Raw genomic sequence first — 9,505 nt, 5'->3', positions numbered from 1 at the left:
GAGTAATCAGCCCCAGCGGCGGCCCAGGCGTGTCCCCTGCTGTACGGATATTGAATCGGGCTCTCGGCGCAATTCATCGGAGAGCGATTTACCCATTGAGACGGCGCCAGTCAGTCAGAAGGCAATAAACACAGCATTAGTCCTCAATACAGGTGAATGTCACCACGAGATTGACTGGAAAGCCTCCTTTAATCACGCAGCCATCCTCTTGGACGGATCCGCGGCTCGAGATGACATTAACTTCCCCTCGGCATGTCGGCGAGAGGTCGATTTCCGTGTACGAGGATTTAAGCATCTCGCGAGCTGATCGAAATTAATTATTATGAAGATGATCTGATTGTGAAATATGTGTGTCGGTCCTGTGCCATTCCGCGATCAGGTTTACCGTTTTAATGATGAGAATTCATAATTTAAGAAGCGCATGAATACATTATCGGAGAAACCCAGAAGGCATTATCAAAGGATAAACATGGACGGTGTTTGAAATATATGCATCAAATATGCAGCAAGAGTGCATATGAAAATTTACACAGCACCTGAAATAATGAATGTTTCCCCGGTTCTTCTGGACCGATTCAGGCGTGCCGAAAGTAAACAGGGTCTGTGGGTCTCTGCGAAGGGTCACTCTGGAGGTCGCCGACGCTGACTTCGGGGGACAGAAAAGCATGCTGGGAGAGCATGGTCTTTTGGAGCACCCATCTCTTGAGCTGGGGCTGCTCGTGAACTTCCTTCGTCCTTGTGCCTCCTTCCCAAATCAGAGGCGTGATGCATCTGCGGAGCGGTGCCATGCTGGTGCCAACCTGCACAGCGATGTCTCTCTAACCCAAGACATAACTCACATCTCCCCCCCCTCCAGCTGAAAGCTACTGTTCTGCCAGCCTCCTATTTTGGGTCCTAAGATTTGTCTTCTTGGCCAGGCATTAAAGTCCTACTGATGTTCATCAGAGCTGTGCTACGATCCCTCGCCCTACGAATACCGTCTATGTGGGTCAGGGAGAAGAACCGTGTTCGTTCTGGGCCAAAAAAAAACAGGAGGCATGACAGCCTGGAGGGCTCATCTTGAATTACTGTATTATATATACTGTAATTATTATACTGGCTCCTTGTGTTGTGAACGGTTGAGTTACAAATTGTTGAAGATGCAAACACACTCACACACACTCTCTACTCTTTATTTTGAACCGAACTGTCTTCTTTGCTTATCTATGTTTTAAAATTTCCTTTTGCCGCGGAAAATTATGACGTTGCATTTACATGTGCTGCCAACAGGTCTCAGTGAAGAGCAGCAAAACAGAGTAAATGTGGGAGATTCAACTCCCTCCCACAGTGTTTACAGTTCATGTTTACTGTTTCTTGGTCCTGGTGATGAATAACAGGATGCGGAATGCCGTACGTGTTTATGGAGTGAATTGCGCGACGATCTGCGTTGATCAGGACATCGCGGAGGCAGCATGCTCTTATTTTTCGGGAAGTCCGGTGGTGTAGCGGTTAAAGCTGCTACCTTTGAATCCAGTCGTTGCAGATCTGAATCCTCGCCTTCGAGTAGCTCACCCCAGATTGCGCCAATAAAGTTATCCAGCTGTGTAAATGGGTGAATAACTGTACAGCTTAACATTATTAGGGCGTTTAAAGAGAAGGATCAGATAAATATACATTTTCAGTCATCTTAAATCAGTTTGGTTTTTAATGCAGCTCAGAGTTAAAAAATTCACACAACGCGTTTTTGTTTTATTAACACTAAATAGATTTTTACAGAACCGAATGCGTAAATGAGCGATAGGGCTTTAAAGTCACTTGAAAAGGCACTTTAGAGTTCTCGCCAACGCTGGTTCGATAATACTGGTCACCCCTTTGTTTTACTGGGAGCAGCTGATTGGGTTGAAATCCCTGGAGGGGAGCTGCTGTCGTACTTTCAAGGACTGAGCGCATGGGAAGAGCCAAGCCGGACCTTCTTCGATCCCCGGCCGTGGTTCTCTTGACTAGGATGGCAATGATTATAGCGGCACATGGGCACCGCGGACAGGATCTGTTCTTGGAAGGTTTTTACCGCATCCCTCCCTGGGTTTACACTGCTGAATTGAACATGTAACGGTAACAGCTGTGTTAGTAAACTCATTATCCATTGTAATGACAAAAAGAACAACACAATGTTTTTCCTGCTGTGAGGTACACCCACACAGGCTCCCTTTTACTGTCCTCAGGACTCACACCACGGCTCGTCTTTTCATTTCAGCGAAGAAATAATTCCAGAACGAATGTGCATTTGGTCTTGAAACCAGGGCTCGGCGTCATCGGTATTCGTACGGGCTGCACGACCACATCCCGACCCCAGCAGCAGCTGCGCGCATGTGAGTGCTCAGCTCACCAGGACTTGGACACGAATGTAACGGGATGTGGGCTGAGATCATCCTGCCAGCTCACGCCACTGGAATTCGGGAAGGATTGGTGTTTCTCCTTGCTCGTGTGTGTGCGCGTGTTTGTGTGCGGCTGTTCATTTTCATTTCCCTGTTACACACTCTTATTTGTTTTCAAGTCCCTTTTGAGTTGAGTTAGGAATCATTTATTTTATTAAAGTTGTAATACCTATAGCAAGGGGTGATGGTGGGATGTTTTCCCCCCCCGTGTTCATGTAAGTCTAAAATATTTTTTGGTCCTCCAAGATGTGTATGGGTCGAGGGGCGGCACGATGGAACGGCGAGTAGCGCTGCTGTGTGTGAGAGGACGTGGGTTTGAGGTCTGTGGAGTTTGCGTGTTCTCCCTGTGTCTGAGTAGGTTTCCTCCAGGTGCTCTGGTTTCCTCCCACAGTCCAAAGACATGCTGTTCAGGTTCGACATAGTGTGTGAGTGACACAGAGAGAGCGTGTTCCGCTGATGTATGGATGAGTGACCCAGCGTAAGTCACCGCGGTGAATAAGGTGTGTGTGGGCTGATAACACTACATTGAGTTCGTTGGAAGCTGCTTGGAGAAAAGTGTCTGCTAAGTAAATACATGTGAATGTACTCGACTTTAAATGGAAGTCAACTGAAAATACGAATATGTGTCCATATGTGTATTCGTACATGCATTTGCATGTGTGTATATGCCTGGTGTTTGCGCACATGTTTATTCTTGCCTGTTTTTGTTTATGTACACGTGCATTCCTTCCTGTGTTCATGCACATTTGACAGAAACTTCACGCCAGCTGGGACTCCTCACTCCCGAGAACGGATGAGGATGTGGTTAGCCGACGGGAGTCATCTCGCGGTGCTCTGTCTGGCCGCGCAGCGATGACGCGGACGCTCGCGTACCCGATGAGACGCATGCCAAAGCTCTCATCCCGGAGCGCCACGTTCCCCTCAACACGTTCTGACCCATTTTCCACCGCTCCGACTACTATCGATCGAGGGCCTGCGCCGTTGAGGTTGATTTGGGGCTGTTATTAGACCGGCTTAATTCCCGTCGCACAGATACCGCTCTCCTCTTGCTCTTGTTCCCCTTTATTCAGTCTAGAGCTCTGTTATGGAAGGATCCTCTGGAACGCGGGCGGGGAAACAAGGGACAGTAAGAGCACGGCTGAATATAAATGGTGTCAGTGTTACAGACTGCACCCCCCAAGAAAAGAGGAAAAAGAAGGAAAAACAGAGCTTTATAGCACTAATAAATTCGACAGCCGTCTCTGGGGACGTGGGCGTGTGCAGTGCCTGCTCGCTGTGGGAATGTGGGGGAGGGTGGCTGGTGAACTCGGGTTAGAGTACTTTTAGGGATTTACTTTCTCCAGCACGTAAGGGCAGGATCCCATGCTTGTGAAAAGTATAGGATCTCATGGATGCTGTAAGTGTAGGATTTTATAGATGTTTCGTGTAGGTTCACATGGATGCTGTAAGTGTAGGATTTTATAGATGTTTCGTGTAGGTTCACATGGATGCTGTAAGTGTAGGATCTCATGGATGATTTGAGTAGGATCACTTGGATGCTGTAAAAGGATCTCAAGGATGTTGTAAGTGTAGGATCACACGGATGTTTTGTGTGGGGTCTCTTGGATGATTTGAGTAGGATCACTTGGATGCTGTAAGTGTAGGATGTTGTAAGTCTTCAACCTCATCGATATTGTAAGTGTAGGGTCACAGGATTTTTCTCTAAGTGTAGGATGTCATGGATGTTTTATACCCCCCCAGCCACTCATTAAAGAGCAAACTCTTGCCCAGCTGAAAGGTCATTACTGTTGCTACAGTTTAAAGGCTGTCATTATATGGTATTTCTGGAAGAATCATCACTGGTATGATACTTTGTACTTGGAGGAGCTCTTTTGTTCCTGCTTTGAGTGGAAGAGGTAAGGTATGTAACATGAGGCTCGTAACATGAATCCTTTGCTTGTGACTCTGCAAAATCCCTGCAATCCCTTCTCCCCCCTAGCCTCTCCGTCCGTCTCGTCCCTCCATAATCCCCCTCGGGCCTTTCCGAGAGAGACCTCTGAACTTGCCCTAGCTGTCTTGGAAGGGTCTCAACCTGCTTTCGTGGAAACTTGACCTCTGACCTTGGGGCTCCAAGCCTTCGTAAGTGCTTTACTTTAGTCGCCGTAGCAGAACTCCAAGTATCTGGAGTGTTGCTCTCTATTCTGCAGTAAAACCAGCGGGGCCCAAGGTGACAGCCACCTCACCCCAGAGTATTCAAAGGGTTCCTTAGAAGTCTGCAACCGGGATGATTTTCGGTATGTTCTCTGAGAGCCGATTCGAGCCCAGCCTTTGCTCTCCTCCCCTGAGGCGAAGCCCTGATGCAAAGGTTTTCTTTCTCATGTGAGGCACAGGCTGCGCGTCGCGGCCTACGTTCCCCCGGCAGCCAGGTTGCGTGGGGGTTTAGAACACTGATGCACTCTGGATCGTTTCATGTGAGAACATGGCTGTCGCCTATCATGCAGCCGAGCGCAAGCCGAGCCCCTCTTTCCACGAGTCCCCTTTAATGTTTCTCGAGATGAGAGGCCTCTGAAAGGGAGCCGCTCCCCTTCCACGCGTGTCCTTTACCGTCCACAAAGACAAATAAAGGTTCGTTCTGCTACATTTGCCTTTGTGCATCACAGAAGTTTATAAAAGACGTGGCGCCGCTTTTTTGTGCCGAGCGTCTTCACAGATCTGCGGCAAAGTTGCAGAGTCCACAGAGCCGGCTCTCCATGGGACACCTCAAGGGCTCGCTTTCGTCCCAGTCGGGGTCGATGACAGAAAATGCAATTACAACAGGACGCCGGTCAAATTACGGCATGAATGTTGATGGGGGTCAAAGGGAGGCGGCGAGAGCAACATCAAAAAATATTACATGTAACAAGCAAATCAACAAATAAATAACCTCCTCCTCCCACGCCAATCACACTTGCTAACGTCCTCAGTGCCCCTACCCCCTCTTCCCCTGTATTTGGGTGAAGAGCTCTTGAACCTTTCACTCTGGTGTTCAGCACTGCAGAGGAAGGCCCAAAGATGTGGCATTTTAGAAGTCATGAGGGACAAAGGCTTGCCAAAGCTGGTGAAATTACAGTCATTTGCATAAATAATAGGCTTTTTTGTATCTTAAATTCCACCCCCCCACCGCAGTCTTTCTTTTATTCAACAAATAACCAAGTCGCTTATGTTGCTAGGCAACCATGGCATAAGTGCTTATTTCACTGTATTTTAGCATGTTGTCAATAATGGGCCAGGCTTCCTGGGAACCGGGGGGGGGGTGGCTGTCGAAGGTTGCGGCGGACGTGGTCTGTGGCCATGCGGAGCAGGCGTGCGTCACCTGTCTGAGGACTTCAAAAATCACTTTTCAAATGAATGGAAACAAGAGCTACGAAGGTGAACCGGGGATTTTTCTATGAACGTATCGAGTTTCTTGACCTCGCCAAAGGTCCTTCAGGCCGTTTATCTGATTCTCGAAAGCCTGGAAACCGGTGTAAAATCGGCAAGTTTTGGCGGCGAGTTTTTCCTCCAGCACCCCGTGCCCTCGGCATGCAGAGATGTGCTGAAAGCAGCAGTTTTTTTTCTCAGGAAGGACAGAAAGAGATGTGTGTTCTGCCTCTGTGAAAAAGCGTTCATAATCAAATTTAAAGTCAAGCTTCTTGCCAAAGTGCAAATTATTTTGAATCGCAAGCAAAGGTGCTGATATCAGAATCAACAACCTGTCATTTCCCCGGCAGATGGGCTCCTTAATGTGAAGCGACCAACAACATTTGAAGATCTGCTTGCATCTTAGAAGCTGCGGCCCGACTGATGATAAGCAAAGACCGCATTTACAGGTAAAAAGAAAGATCCCTAAATGTTAACACACTTTTTTGCACAGATTTTTTTGTATCATCACTGAAGCTGCACACAGTACTGCTTGTATTTGTGATATATACTGTAATACCTGCATAGAGATGAAGGTGGCGCAGTAGTTGGTGCCATGTCCTCGAAAGATCCGGGGTCAAATCCCACCTCCTGCTCCTGGGCTAAGTTTGTCAGCCTCTACGGAGAAAAGCACGAGCTAAACGATTAAATGTAACAGTAGTTCCTTCGAGCAAAGTACTTACCATTAAATACTACAGTAAAAATGACCCAGCTCTGCAGGCGGGCATATAATTTCTAAATAGCTTACTGTACGAGCCTGATATTATAAGTTGCTTTGGAGAAAAGAGTCAGGTAAATAAATATATAAAGAAACGTGCACCTTCTGAATTATGAAACGTTTATATTAGTATGTTTATTGTCTTATTTACACCACTGTGTCACACACAATTGCTTTTTATTACAGTTATAATTCAAGGTGACATTCTGGCGCATAAGCGTGCGGTCGTGTTTGTTTCGAAACATTTACGATGATGCGATTTCCGCCACCGGAAAACCATCTCTTCTCTCTTGTAGCTTTCGAGAATTTATAGAGTTAATGCCGGTAAAGTGACCGTGGCTCAGCAGAACTCTGCGGAAAGTGCTGGATTGAAACTGCTATGCAATTATCATCCTGCCTTCTGAAGGCCTCGACTTGCGCGTCTAGTCGTCTGGCTAAAAATGTCCCCCATTTCACGATCAGGCCTTAATTTGTACGCGTTCCCGTTTTCGTTACGTGATATGAAGAGGTGTGGATTCGATGTGATGGTTCGCCACGTGTACCGTGCACCACGCTCGTACTGTTCTTTAACTACACGAGAGTTGTGATCGTATTATGTGGTCATACTTGAAGTTTTTCTGTAGATGTGCTGTGTTAAATATTGATGAGAGGTTCAACAGACCTGTTTTCAGCGAAACCCCAGGTGCTGCTGAGGTTTGAACAGTCCTCTTAATGCACTAGATTGCCCTCCCCGCCCACAGAGAACATGACATCGGATGCCGCCCCCTTCAGATCCATTAATTTAACTATGTGGCCAAATGAAACTTCAAAAGTCTCGGCGAGCAGAATTCTCCGGGAGCGGAGGGGGGTCGAGTGTGGAGGGGAGGGGGCGGCCGCTTAATCAAAGCCGCAGAAAAGCGCTGTTATCTCTACTGCGCACTTCTGATGGGCCCTGTGATCTGCATCTGGGTTCGAGTCTCGCTTTCTGAGTCGTGGGAGGCCGCCGCATTGTGCGGCCCGGCTCGGCCCGGCTCGGCCCCGGACCCGCCGGCGCTTTTCACGGCAGCAGCGAGGCGGCGGCAGCGTGGTTCGCCTCTGCTCTGTCCAGCATTCGGAGTATAAACGCCCCATGAAATAGATGCAGATGTGCGTTAACGAGACCCATCCATCGGCAGCGTAGCCGGAGCGAATGGCGCCGTCGGCTGCAGCCCCGCAACCCACACAAGCGCTCATCACTCCGAATCCCTCACGCACCTCCTCTTTCGTGTTTCTTCACATTTACATTCTGAATGTCTGTTTGGTTTTACTTTATTTTTAACACCATGACTACCTTTCATTTTCAGTCAGCAAACTGCACCGCTGGCAAGATGTCTTTTGAGATCATTGAGATTAGAAAGTAACAGATTTATTTTTTTTCTTGATCGTGTTTGACAGATAATAACCTGGCGTGTACTTGCAAACCAGGAGCCACAGGAGCTGCTGTCCTGATGGCCAAAAAGCTGCTTTGTGGAGTTGCAACGCATCCTTTGAGACGGGGGTTTGGCCGATACCCCTGGCTACGCCCAGCTGTCAATCACGTACAATGTTGAAAGATTCCCAGTAACACTGATGGTCCTCCACGTGCTCCTTTCTCCAAAACCCACCGCCACCTCTATTTTTGTCCAAAAATGTCCCAACGGGAGGCTCAGCGACTTCACTCGGCTCCAGGTTCGAGGCCCCCAGCAGAAGATGCATACTAAGAAGTCGCCCAGACTCATGATCGCATTTCTGTGACCACCTGTGCGTGGAATGTGCCGGAACATGGTGACCGTGGTTTTGATTTCCACACACGCCAGTCTGCTCTCTGCACTGAACACGTGTAATGAGCCCAGGGTGAAGCAGACACTTATTTGCCCAGCTATGTCTAGTCCCGCCATGGAAATTCAGGCCCCCGCCTCTCTCCCGCTGTCTTATCTCCTTCCAGTCCCCCGGCTGTAATTGTCGAGGAGCCGAGCGCTCGCGCTGTCATTGCGGCGCGAGCGGCTCTCGCCTTAAAGAAATCACCTGACATTTTTATTGAGTGGAGAGCACGGGAGTCGATCCCTAACCTGGTTTATCGCCGCTTCAGCAGGAGAAACACAGATCCCATCGGAGCTTAAAAAACACGACCGCTGGCAGGGAGCGGCCACGCCGGGGCCGCCGAAGAGAAAGGCTTCGGAAAGGCGACGAATGTAGAAGAGCCCGTCTTCCGCACGCGGTGAAGAATCCCGCCGTTGCTTTCAAGATGACGGATCCCTCGTCTTTGCTTCGGCAACCCCGCGCCACCATGGTCTTGCGCTGCTCCGACTCAGACAGCAGAATAAGTCATTAGAGTCGATGGAATTTAAGACCCAATAGAAATGATTTAACGTTGATGAAGGGGGACCGACGCAGGTTCGGCAAAGCCTGTCCACCAGGTGCGTGCGGAACATGAGATCCGGGCCCATTAAACCGAGCCGCTCTACGCAACGTGGTGCGACGGCCCTCCGCGCGACCTCGGCCGGTCAGGCTCGGTGACACGTGCCCTTCCGCATGACCTTGGAAGGCGCTCCGGGGGAAACGCGAGTTCAGCGGCGCAGCGGAAATAACGTGGAGCCGTAACTACGTATCGGGGTGCGCGTCAACGTAAAAGTGCACGTAAATATGAAAGAGCACAAATTCCTCCTTGATGCAGTGCTGTCAGCTGCTTATTATATCTCATCTTTCCGTGCACAAAAGTACGTTTGCATCCTTTGTGCATTGTTGCCTTTTCATCTGCTTTATTTTTAGTTGTTTGGCAGATGCTTTTTTATCCGAAGCGACAATTCCTCGTTTCTGCGCATTTGCGCGGAATGGATATTTTTATCGACGCAATTAAGTCTGAATACTTTGCTCAAGGGTACAGCAGAAGGGCCCTGCTTCTGAAACCACTTCAAGGCTTCGCAAGGAATTGAAAAACGGGTCAAATTCGTCTTAAACA

The 9,505-nt window shown here is 48.7% G+C and overlaps 1 long non-coding RNA gene across 1 annotated transcript; it reads left to right on the top strand.

The window, feature by feature from the left end:
- The first annotated feature begins 6,149 nt into the window (after positions 1–6,149).
- On the top strand, positions 6,150–9,177 carry LOC108923051 (uncharacterized). Its single transcript, XR_001965181.2, has 2 exons — positions 6,150–6,241; positions 7,963–9,177. It is a non-coding gene; the product is annotated as an uncharacterized LOC108923051 (long non-coding RNA).
- Positions 9,178–9,505: the final 328 nt, after the last annotated feature.

Source organism: Scleropages formosus, chromosome 13 (assembly GCF_900964775.1).
Source record: "Scleropages formosus chromosome 13, fSclFor1.1, whole genome shotgun sequence".
In the NCBI taxonomy this organism is placed as follows: domain Eukaryota; kingdom Metazoa; phylum Chordata; class Actinopteri; order Osteoglossiformes; family Osteoglossidae; genus Scleropages; species Scleropages formosus.
Note: the sequence above shows the minus strand (reverse complement) of the source record. Positions and strands in the feature narration are given on the sequence as shown.